This window comes from Artibeus jamaicensis, unplaced genomic scaffold (genome assembly GCF_021234435.1).
Source record: "Artibeus jamaicensis isolate MK-2021 breed Jamaican fruit bat unplaced genomic scaffold, CSHL_Jam_final contig_3175, whole genome shotgun sequence".
Classification (NCBI taxonomy): domain Eukaryota; kingdom Metazoa; phylum Chordata; class Mammalia; order Chiroptera; family Phyllostomidae; genus Artibeus; species Artibeus jamaicensis.
The window spans coordinates 1,007,359-1,019,680 of NW_026521739.1; the positions used below are offsets into that span (position 1 = coordinate 1,007,359).

General features: G+C 44.9%; 1 pseudogene; it reads left to right on the plus strand.

Moving 5' to 3' along the window:
* The first annotated feature begins 4,814 nt into the window (after window positions 1-4,814).
* LOC119035089 (40S ribosomal protein S24-like) lies at window positions 4,815-8,185 on the plus strand (annotated as a pseudogene).
* Window positions 8,186-12,322: the final 4,137 nt, after the last annotated feature.

The window sequence follows — 12,322 nt, forward strand, 5'->3', positions numbered from 1 at the left end:
GATATAAACACAGTCTGACTCCTCACTCCATATGCTGTGCCATTTAGCAAACCATAACCCATATGGCTACACAGTCCACCAAACCACCACATTATAAAGCCACGCTGTCCAACAAGCCCCTGTACAACCCGGTAGTGTCTGCAGGGCTCCCAGCAACTTGCACAACGGTAGGAATAGGAGGATGAATAAAGCAGAGTCCTGGCCAGAGGACCCCACTGTTGGTTCACTTATTCCCAGAAGTTCCCATGTGCCCAGAAGCAGAATGGGGGTTACTAGGAGAGTTGGCTGTCTAAAGGAGACCTCAAATCAGGATTAAAAAAGTTCAGCATGTGGTGACTTTGAGACCAGAAACAAATGACACAGAATATGACCATGATCTGAATGGTCAAATGTTGAGTAATTATTTCAGTCCCAATCCATCAAAAAAGATGTAGTCGGGATGAATTATATGCCAATCAGAATAGTGACGGCTATGAACAATAGGGGCTAGATATTAGCCTGGAGTCAGGTCCTGGAGGCAGGTCCCAGAGCGGGAACAGCAGGTGCCCCAGGGGCCCCTGTGCCGTGGTGCCCCTCCAAGCCACCGAGAGGAGCGCCAGAGGGAGGAGGGCAGTTGGTTGTGTTTTTAGCACTCATGGGTGTTATTGCATGGGGAAAAAATACCAGGTGTTACTCATATTTTCATTAACATTGACATTGATTATAAACCAATAAACCAATTTTTTCTAAAGCCTCTAAGCTTAACATACAGATTTTATTTATTTAAATTACTTATGTCTAGTAATTTCTGTGTTTAAATGAAAATGCTAACTTCCACTTTCCCTTTGATTTATTCTAAGCCTATACATTTCACAGATGACTATCTCCCTAAATGCTGACTCCATGGACTAATCAAGCTCCTTTAGAGATTTCAAACCACAGTCACAAATATATGATTCTCCCAAGAACTTCAAACACTAAACAGCAGACTTATAAATCTGAAAAGTGAAATCTTCCTAATCACTCAAGTGACTCATAAATCAAAGTCAATTTACAAATTTAATAAATAAATCAGATGAACTTCATCACTTAAAGCATCATAAACAGCACACCATACCCAAGCAGTACAAAAACTTAAAACTTGCTATTGTACTTACTCAAGCACAATTTACACTAAAATACTGATGCTGTCGATTCCTTACTTCATCCTGGAATTATAAATTATTCACATAACCAAGGGGAAACAGGACTTCCATCTCCAACTTACTGTACCAACTGAGGTCGTGGACTCTGGCAATTGGGGGTTCCCCAGGCCTCCGCCCTTGGTGTCTCATTTTCCTCAGTCTTCACTCACTTCCTGGTCACCTCCCCCAGCCCTATGGCTTTAAAGGCCCCCATGTGCCTATGGCTTTCTGTTGTGTACCCCATCTGTAGTAGGTATTAACGCTGCTCACCCCTATTTGTGTTTTGTCTCTTTCTAGGAACACAGGAGAATCATACTTCTTCATCTCCTGAGGTTAACTGTGGTCATGGACATATTTCAGCCAAAGAAATATGAGTGGGAGTCATGGGCCACTTCCCGGGGGAAGCATTTAGTTGAGGGGGTGAGACGCTCCGGCTCTCTGTTTTCCTCTTCACTGAAATAGTCCAGATAGTGGAGCCTCTATTAGTTTGAATTCCAGAGAGAAAATACCATGGAACAGAGACCTACATGTAGGAAATCAACTTTCATTGTGTTAATCCAGTGGGATTTTTCAGTTGTTTCTTACTGCAGCCTAGCCTTGCCCATCCTGACTAATACCCATCAGCCTACACCTCTCAGCTGAACTGCAGACACAGATCCAAGATCTAACTCAACAGCTCCACTGGGATATCTAGACATTTCAAACCTAACAAACACACAACTGAACTTCTTATTATCTTCCTAAAAACCCTGCTGCATTCGACCTTCCCCACCTGGTTTGGATGGCAGTTTTGTCTTTCTAACTACACAGACCAAAAACCTCAGCTTCATCCTCATCTCTTTTCTTTCTCTCACTTCCCATATCCAATCCATGAGCAAATAAATACCTTTGGCTCTATTTTCAAAATATATTCAGAACTGGACCACTCCTTTCCTCCTGTGCTGCCACCTTGACCTGAGTCACCATCCTCACTCGCTTAGGCAGTTACAATAGCTTCCCAACAGGTCTTGCTGCATCTATTCTAGTATCCCCTTTACAGCTTATTCTTAATGCACAGATCATTTTAAACAGCCTAGCCACCCTCCAAGCTGTGCAGCAGCTCTCTGTTTCACTCAGAGTAAAAGCCAAAGTTTCATAATGACCCACAAGGTCCTGCACCACGTGGCTCTCTCGAGCCCGCTCTCACCACACCTCCTGTTACTCTGCCCTTTGTCCATTTCACTCTGGCCACACTGGCTTCCTTCTAATCCTTGACCACACCAGGTACATTTCCAAGTGAGGGCTTCTGCTGTGGCTATGGTCTGTGCCTGGAATATTCTTTCTCCAGACAACCTCTTCATCTCCTCCAAGTTTTTGCTCAAACCCCACTTTCATGATAGGTCCTACCAAATTTGAAACTGCAAACTGCCCACCTCTGGATTTCCTCATTCTCTTTACACTCTTCTGTTTTTTCTTTTTTTCCCCATGGTATTTATTGCCTTCTAACCTACTATATAACTTACTTCTTTATTACGCATATTGGGTACTGACTTCTCCTAGCTAAACTGTAAGCTTTATAAGAGCAAATATATGTGTGTTTTTTTTATTTACTGTTATATCCCAAGTGTCTTAAGTAGTGCACATAATAGGCACTCAATAAATATTCATTAGGACTTGCCATGGAGGGCGTCCACCAAACAGAAAAAAACAAGAATGGACTTTCGGTAACTTTCCGCGCGCCGGCGAGGGCGGCCCGGAGCGTGGGGGGGCGTCGGCACCCGCGGGGCGCGCGGCGCGGCGCGTGGCCGGGGGGGGGCGGCGGACGGAGCGGGGCGCGTTCCCCCCCCCCCCTAACCCAGCGACTCTCAGTGGCCAGGCCCAGGTGAACCACCTAAGGCACTGCTCCTCCGCACCCAGCTGTGAGAAGCGGCAGAGGGGGTCGCCATTTCCCTGCTCTGGCCACGCCCCCACATACAGCATCACAACCCAGCGACCTGGGAATCCAAGGTGCCGTTTCTCTCACTTAAAGGGCCAGAACAGACCAAAAATGTCGCAAGAAGACCTCAAAGCCCCAGAGATAAATCTAAGCGACAAAGAAATAGCAAAACTCTCAGACGCACAGTTTAAAACACTGGTCATCAGGATCCTCACAGAACTGGTTGATTATACCGACAAATTAGACAAATATATGAAGGCGAAACTAATTGAAATGAATGGAATTGCACAGGACACCAATAGCAATGAAAAGGAAACTGGGACTCAAATCAATGGAGTGGACCAGAAGAAAGCAAATAATGGCCAAACAGAAAAGAGTCAAGAAGCAAGAATTCAAAGAAATGAGGAGAGTCTTAGGAACCTCCAGGACATCTTTAAACGCTCCAACATCCGAATTATGGGGGTACCAGAAGGGGGAAAGGCACAGCCACCAGTGGAAAACTTATTTGAACAAATAATAAAGGAGAATTTCCCCAATCTGGCAAAGGAAATAGACTTCCAAGAAATCCAGGAAGCTCAGAGAGTCCCAAAGAAGTTGGACCCAAGAAGGAACACACCAAGGCACATCATCATTACATTAGCCAAAATTAAAATGAAGGAGAGAATCCTAGAAGCAGCAAGAGCTAAGGAGACAGTCACCTACAAAGGAGTCCCCATCAGACTGTCAGCGGATTTCTCAAAAGAGACCTTACAGGCAAGAAGGGGCTGGGAAGAGGTATTCCAAGTCATGAAATCCAAAGACCTACAACCAAGATTGCTCTATCCAGCAAAACTTTCATTTAGAATGGAAGGACAGATAAGGTGCTTCTCAGATAAGATCAGATTCAAGGAGTTCATCATCACCAAGCCCTTATTATATGAAATGTTAAAGGGACTAAAAAAATACAGAAATAATAAAAAAAAAATTCATTGAAAAACTTGGTTGAGTTACTGAATACATGAATTACCATGTGGAACAGGCACACAGGATCAGAGTTCTCTTTCTATGCTGATCTTGTCCCAGGCAAGTATTTGTTGGGCTAAGCTGGATTCTCACTGTCCAGTTTTTACTGATGGTGCTTAGATTATAACTAAAATCAGACTGGGGCGGGCATATGTTTGCATTAGCATGAAGAGCATTTTCTGCAAACACTATTTGAAACTCATTACCGTCTTTCCTTGAATGTGCTAAATTTTAGTTGCTTCTTTTGAATATTATCATGTACTAATGTTTTCCACAGAATATTTTTTTGTTTTCTGTGCTCAGGTTGTCACAGCCTAGCCAATGAGAGTCACAGAGATCTTGACAAGAAGTTTTGCTTTTTTACAACAATAAGATGTTCTAAACCATTTCTACTTTCCATGCTCCAAAGATAGAGCCACAAAGTCAACAACCCTCCAAGGGCCCCTGGTTCCTTGTGGTAGAAAATAATATTAGAGACCAAATTCTAGCAGCTGTAGGGATCCCCACTAGCTCGTGCCCTGGGAACACAGGCGGGGGCAGCATCACCACCAGACCACTTTATGGACAGGTAGATGTGGAGTGCCTTTAAAAGGTTTCATTAGCCAGGGTGCAGTCAGGAAAACAGCAATCACACAGGGGATTTCCACTGGAAGAGAGACAAGGCAGGCAGTTGATTATGAAAGTGTTAGCCAGGGCTCTTTTCCTTCCTGACTGCTAGGAGATTGGCTGCCACCATGAGTGACACAATCACTATCTGGACCAGGAAGTTCACAACCAACAAACTACACTGGTGCAAACAAATGGTCGTCAGTGTCCTTCACCCTGGGAAGGCAACAGTCCCTGAGACAGAAATTCAGGAAAAACTAGCCAAAATGTATGAGACAGATGTCATCTTTGTAATTGGATTCAGAACCCATTTTGGTGATGGCTGGACAACTGGCTTTGACACAGACTGTGGTTCCTTAGATTACACAGAGAAAAATTAACCCAAACACAGACTTGCAAGACATGGCCTGTATGAGCAGAAGACCTCAAGAAAATAGCAAAAGGCACACAAGGAGAAGGTGAAGAAAGTCAAGGGAGTTGCAGAGGTTACTGTTGGTGCTGGAAGAACTGAGCTGGAGACAGGACAGCAGGAGTCAAAATTCTTCAGTGACTTTATCTGTGGTGAGTGTGCATGAGAGAATTAATAAACCAAGAAGATTTTTTAAAAAGTGTGAGCTGGGGTGGGGAAAAAAAGGAATATTGAGGTAAACCAGAGATTACTAACTGAGAGATTAATAACCCAGCATTACCTTTGGGTTGGGGAGCAGAAGGGCAGAGACAGAGTTATCAGAAACTGTAGTAGACCTCTCTGCCTGATTTTAGGAATTGTACCTCTACCCGTTGTGGCTAGGGGCGAGAGACGACCTTTGGAATGTCAGCCGCAGGAGACAAAGCCTGTCTCTGGTAGCAAATGCTGCCTCAGTTCCTCTCCCTGCCCCCAGAGCTTGGTTGGAAGTCAATGACGAGTAAGACCCCTCACAGCAGGGGGGAACCTAAGACAGACTCGATCACCTGGGAGGCCTTCATGGAAGGACTGGGGGGCTGCAACAAAGAGCAATGGACTCTCGTCGCCCCCCCCCCCCCGGCTTTGTCAAAGCCCGAGTCCCCATGTTCTCTGGGAGAAGCGCTTCCTGGCTCTAATCCCCTTAAGCCCGAATACCTGTTGGGGAGAGGTGCAGCTTCTTACCTTGCTAGAGCATGTGCTGGGGAAAAAATCTAGCATGACAAAGACTTGCTGATAAACCTGTGAAATCTGCTCTGCTAAGAGTGCTTTCATTCATATGATAAGCGTCCGAGAGGAAAAGAGTATGTCTCCCAAAGTTTCTTCAACTCTCTTCCTGACAGACACTGACTCAGACTCTAAAGCCCTCAGATCTCTTTGTAATGTTATCTACTGTTTGATCCTTGCCGCCCTGTATTCCTGTGTATTACAAGCCAATAAAAGGCTATGGAGAAAGGCGCCCAGGGCCTTTTTCTCCTTAGAGAAACTGGCCGCTGCTGGCCTTTGTCTCCCCAGAGAAACTGGCCACAGCCCACACCTCCTCCTACCCAAACAAATCTCATCTTGTCTCGGCCATATTTATGCATTCATGCATGTCTGTGGCACCAGGGGGACTCGAGAGAGAAGTCGCCCCCACAAGAAACCAGGACTTTAGGGGAGGACTCAGTGGGGCAGGCTCCCGGACCTCTCTCCACAGTCCCAGCTCCATCCCAGAGGAGGTCTGGCTGCTGAGGAAGGTGTGGCCCTGCAGACATGGACACCCCACGAGGGGCTGTGTAAGGCTGCAGCTGGGACTGCAGAGAGAAGTTAGAAGCTGGAGCTGCAGCTACCTCGGGACAGGAGGTAGAAACAAGAAAGAAGCCCTGATTTCCTTTCTTCCCCCCTCACATTTCCCCCCAGTGCCTCTCAGAGCCCAGGAAGCATCTGGCAAGGCGATGAGGCAAATGTGGCTCAACTCTAACACCAGAGAGCAGAGAAGGGGGTTCCTGAAGTGGGGCCACCACAGTTGGACAACCAGCGCAAAGGCCATGAAGGCACCCAGACTTTCCAGTTAAAATCCGGCTTCTTCAAGTTTTTTTAAAAATTCTTTCTCTGTGACAAAATATTGCCTGAGTTACCAGTTTCTTCATGCATCATATCATTTCTTATTAGTTTTAATATGATATGAAATATGTCTATACATTGTATAAACCTGTGTTTCTAAATATCAATGTAAATTAATGGACACTATTACACACTAATATCCATTCCTATTTTACCCAGAGTCTGGCCTGGATTACTCTCTCTCTCTCTTTTATTGTGGTAAGATATGTACAACATAAACTTTACCATCTAACCATTTCTAAGCACACGGTTCAGTGGTGTGACATGCATCCACACCGCTGTGCAACCCGCCTCCAGAACTCTTTTCATCTTGAAAAACTGGAAATCTACACCCGTTAAACAACAACTCACCATCCTTCCTTCCCCATCTTCCGGCAATCACCATTCTACTCTGTCTCTACGAATTTGCCTCCTCTAGGTAAGTCTGTGGAATCACACAGTACGATCAAGTACTTGCACATTGCACACGGTCGCCACAGCCACAGCTCTAGGCTGCCCTGAAGCACTGAACTGGTGATTCAAATACCACAAGTAGCGCTGCTTGGTGGCATGACTTCCTAGTGTTGGTAGCCAATACTTAGTGATTTGAAAAAAGCTATCTTTCTTCAATGTCCACAGCAATTGTGATTTTAGAAATGTAGAGCATGTTTATTTTGGACAAAAAAAAATGGATACTTCTATGTAAAAAGAATTATGTCTTGACTCACATAGGTTTTTTTTTTTCAGATAATTTAAAAGAGATTATTCCCCTTGTGAGCACCATACAGGACATTGAAAATTTCTGAAGAACACAGGGTGATTGGTTGTGCAGGGTGGCCCAGTGATTTGCAGGACATCTAGCATCTTTGGACCAGGCCCACTAAATGCCAGTGGCACCCCTCAATGGTGATGACAGCCAAATGCCCCTAGACATTTCTAAAACGCCCCCTAGGAGGCAGTACCTTCCATATTAAGAACTGCTGTTCTATAAGTAAGGAGAGTGCCTCTATCAGTTAAGCCTCACCACAGTAACACTGCGTACCAACGGCCGCCATGAGAAAAAAAACAAAGACAAAAAACCTCGCAGACTGATCAATCCAATTGGCCACTTACTGTGCTCTGAAATCCACTGCCAAGTTTGTGCCACAGCCATGCTTCACACAGGTTGCTCCCAGCCAATGCGTGAGCATAGTTGGGGATACTTCTTCACACCTATTTGTGAAAGTCTCAAGACTCCTCTGAAAACTGACTTTGACTGGAGATTACCAGGAACTTTAATGAACCTCCCTTAGACTGTGAGACAGCCTAGGACATTTCTACCCAACCTCCCTGCCCTCTCCCTACGCTTGGGGGTAAGATATGTGTTGCCTTCCGAGCTCACTGCTGCCTCCCTATTTTCTCGCACATAGGTATTTCCTGAATAAAATCCTTGTATGTTTTATCATATCTTGCCATCTGCTTCTTAGGGGACTTGGACTAACACAGCAACAAAGAACCACGAAGCCTCCAAGGCACGCAAGGATAACTTTCTATTGCTCTCATTCAGGGCGGAGGTGGTTTAACCAGACAGCTCTGTTTATCTTCGCTGGACTTGCTCCCATATCTGGGGCTGATTGGCTGAGAGTTGATCTAGGATGACCTCCGCTGTGATAACTGAGGACGCAGCTGGACTCCACGTGTCTCTCTTCTGCCATCAGGTTAGGCCAGACCTGCTCTGAGGGCAACAGCACAGGAGAAAAGCCCAGTCCATGCACAGGCCTATTTCATACCTCCACTTGCCTCAGGCCCGCTATACGCATTGGCTAAAGAAAATCATATGGCTGAGCCCAGGCTGAGCTGGAGGGCCCTGAAAAGCAACATGACAAAGGGTCAGGACACAGGGACAGATGAAGTAGGGGACTATTTTCATAATCAATCACAATGTCCATGCGGTTTTCTTATTAGTAAAGCACCACTCTTCCTTAGTTCTTCTTAACTATAACTTCTCTTAAATTTTTCTGTAATCACTACATTGTAGAGTCACTTATTAATAGCGAGGAAGTCTGAAATTCTGAGTATTTATCAAAAGGCTCTGAGTTACCTACATGAGGCTATTTAAATTGAAAGAAGGCCCTAGCCACTGTGGCTCAGTTGGTTTGGGTGTCGTCCCATAGACTGAAAAGTCGTGGGTTCCATTCCCAGTCAGAGCACATTCTCAGGTTGCAGGTTCGATCACTGGTCAGGGCACGTGCCTACAAGAAGACAACCAGTCTATGTTTCTCTCTCACATCAGTGTTTCTCTCCCTCACTCTCTACCCCCTTCCTTGCTCTAAAAGCAATGAAAAAATGTCCTCAGGTGAGGGTAAGAACACAAGTAAATTTTTTTTACAAAACTGAAAAAAAAGACATTACATTCATTGTCACGTTAAAGCCATTTGCTCCACTCTGCACAACCCAGTGCTTTTACCGCCGGTGACAAAGATTAGAGCAATTACAGATGACAATCGACATTCTTTGTACATCAGAGTCATTGACTGAATTTTCAAACCCTGTCCACACAAAAGTACAGAAATTAAGGCTTTATTATTTACAAAGTAAACCTGAATAAGTTCAAGGCTGTCTCTGTGATAACACCGCTTACTTGCAGGCAGCATATTTTCTTAAGTAGGAAGAAGAGCTGTCATGCCACAGGTGGGCAGCCAGGAATCACCTCCACGCCCATGGCTGTGGATGTTGTATGTAAGCATCACTGGCCACGCATGTCCCAGAGGAGAGTGAGTGGAGGACTGCAGGTTCAGCCCACATGACCTCTCCCTGCTCCAAGCTTCTAGAACCTGTACCTTTCTGTTAAGTTTGCTCAATTCTGTTGTAAAGAACAGAGCCTTCCCCTACCTCCCATCATTTGTTCTCTCATAAAAAAATTAATGTTTTGTGATCCTGAAAATGTTTTAGCCTACTGAAAAGTCTCAGGAAGAAAACAGTGAACAGCACCTACTCCTCACCTAACTTCCCCAGTCACTAACATCGTGCCCCACACGCGTCACTCTTTGTGTTTACACGAACTTCCCTTCACCGTGGCACTGCACCCCTTCCTACTTCTCCATTCTCCCCCAGGAGCAAGGCCACTGTCCTGTTATGCAGAACACCATTGCCACACCTAAGAAACTCAACATTAAGTTCAACACAGAGTGCACGTGTTGAAATTTCCCTACTGGTCTCAAAAGTATGCTTTAGTGGTCTTTTGATCCAGATTCCACTGCATTTGGTTATCATATCTCATTCATCTGTTAGCTGGAAGAATAAAAAGCATATGGATGCCTGGGTCCTGCCCCAGAGTTACAGAAAAAATTTTCCCAGGTTGGAGCCCTGGAATCTATCCTTTTAAAACCCTTTCTAGATAACCCTGATGAGAGTCAAGTTTGGAGACCACTGAGTTCTTCTCATAACGGTAATTAATTAACTTTTCAGGAGTCCTTGGCTGTTGCCCAAACAGACTTCAGTGAATCCTTGTGTTAGGCCTAATAAATATGGGGGAGGGGGACTATAACTTATTACAAATGATATCCATTTTTTCTCCACCCTTGCCAATCCTCCTCCCTTCTAATTCTACCTGCTTCTTACCTCTTGGCACTGTTCTTAGCAGGAAGGATTTGATCGACAGGCTTTGAAGGCCTAGCCCTAGACCTTATCTTGGATTTTTCTAACTCTATTAATTTAATGTCCTTGGAGATACTTTTTGATTTAATAATCTTGGGTGGGGAGGAGGGGAGAGGGGAGAACTGGCTTGTTGAAATGCAGGTTCCTAGGCTCTCTCCAGGCTCAGAATATGCATTTTCATATGCTCCCCAGGTAATCCATATTCCCTTCTTCTGTGTTTCACTGGAGGAACCTTGCAAAGTGATTTACTTTTGCAAAGCAACTCAGTAAACATCTGCTTGTGTCACTGAATCAAGTCCCACTCTTAGAACCTTTGCCCACAAAACACAGATACCAGACTAACTTACATTCCCATTTTTTAACGCATGTTTTCCAGTGCTCCTATCCCTCCAGTCCTCTCTTAGAAGAAAATGTCAGTGAACAGAGATTTAGTTCATTTCTGAAACCATAGAGACAGACACCTCATTTGTGTCAGCCTGCCTTTTACTCCCACTCTGACTGAATTCCCTTTAGTATTGACTCTACTCGTTTTTCCAAGTGTATGCTGACCATTTGGCTCTAAGGGCGTCTTTAGGGCCACTCTTTGCTGTTTGGCGGATGGAGGTGGCACTGAAAGGCCTGGAGGGAACAGGACGGATGACGGTCACCAGCACTTTGTTTTCCGTGGGCCGCTGCCTACTTAGTCCTCAACCACAGCAGAAAAAGAGCTTATTTATCACTTTGGATTTTCACTCTACTTGCTCTGTTTGCTAAGTAATCTGATCTACTCAAAAAGCAAATATTCTTTTTAAAAAGTTACATTGCTAACATGGAAAGAAACTGAAGTTTAATCTTTTTAATATAATTGTTTGTTAAACCATCTGTTGTCTCAGTAAAGATAAGAAGTACTCTCGAACCCAAACGTGCCAGTGGTGAGGGATACAATTTTCTTTTCAGACCATTCATGGCAGAAAACAATTCCTGCCGATTCTAGTGATGCCACTAGGGATTCAGCAAAACGATGTGGGAGATACCACACTGTCACCAGATGTGAAGTTAGAACTGAGACAACCTCTCTGCTGGCAGAACGCAGCATGCATGTATAATAAAGACCACCCAACAATACATAAGCATATTGAGAGTGATGAACAGTCACTTTGACAAGATAAGGAAAATGCCATTCTTATCACCTCGTTAGTAAAAAATCCAGAGCACTGCTTCCATGAGGGAAACTGAGTCTTCGTGAAAGACGGTGCAGCCATGGTTTTAAGAGCATGACTAAGTGATGCCAGAGCAACTTCCTAAAAGAGTCATCCAAAGAGACACCGGAGCAAGGGCACTAGCGGAAGCCGAGACTCGTGTGCTGCTCTGGTCTAGAACGGGTGAACGTTTGAGCTTTAAGGATGTAATTGTGGATCCAAGATAGCTGCACCTTCTTTACTACTCCTCCCTTTCAGAGATGGAGTCTAATTCTTCTACCCTGAATTCCGGCTGGCTTGAGTGACTTGACTGACCAAGAGAATGTGAAAGAAGTAATGTTCTGGAAATTCTGAGGCCAAGCAGAAGAAGTCTTTGCAGTTTCTAGCTAGATTTCTTAATACACTCACTCTGAGGGAAGTTGACCACGAGGTAAGAAGTTTGACTACACTGAGATCACGATGCAATCACGATGAGATTACGGTGAGAAACCCAAGCTAGCCAGAGAGGGAGAGGGGAGAGGCCAGCCCCAGCTGCTCCAGCCGCACTAGACCAGGTGCCAGTCCTATGAATGAGATTCACGCTGGACCTTGCAGCCTCAGTAGATGCAATGCAGGAAAGAACCAAGGAATCCAGAGGACAGCCAGAACTGAGGCCACAGGCACATGGCTTTAGTTCAGCTGTCCCAGCCATGTCTGGGTCACATGTATGCAGGAGTCCAAATGCAACTCTGCAAAACCGTTTTGACACCTCTGCTTTCTTCATATCCACTTACTCTATTGGCCAAGTAGGCTACATGGT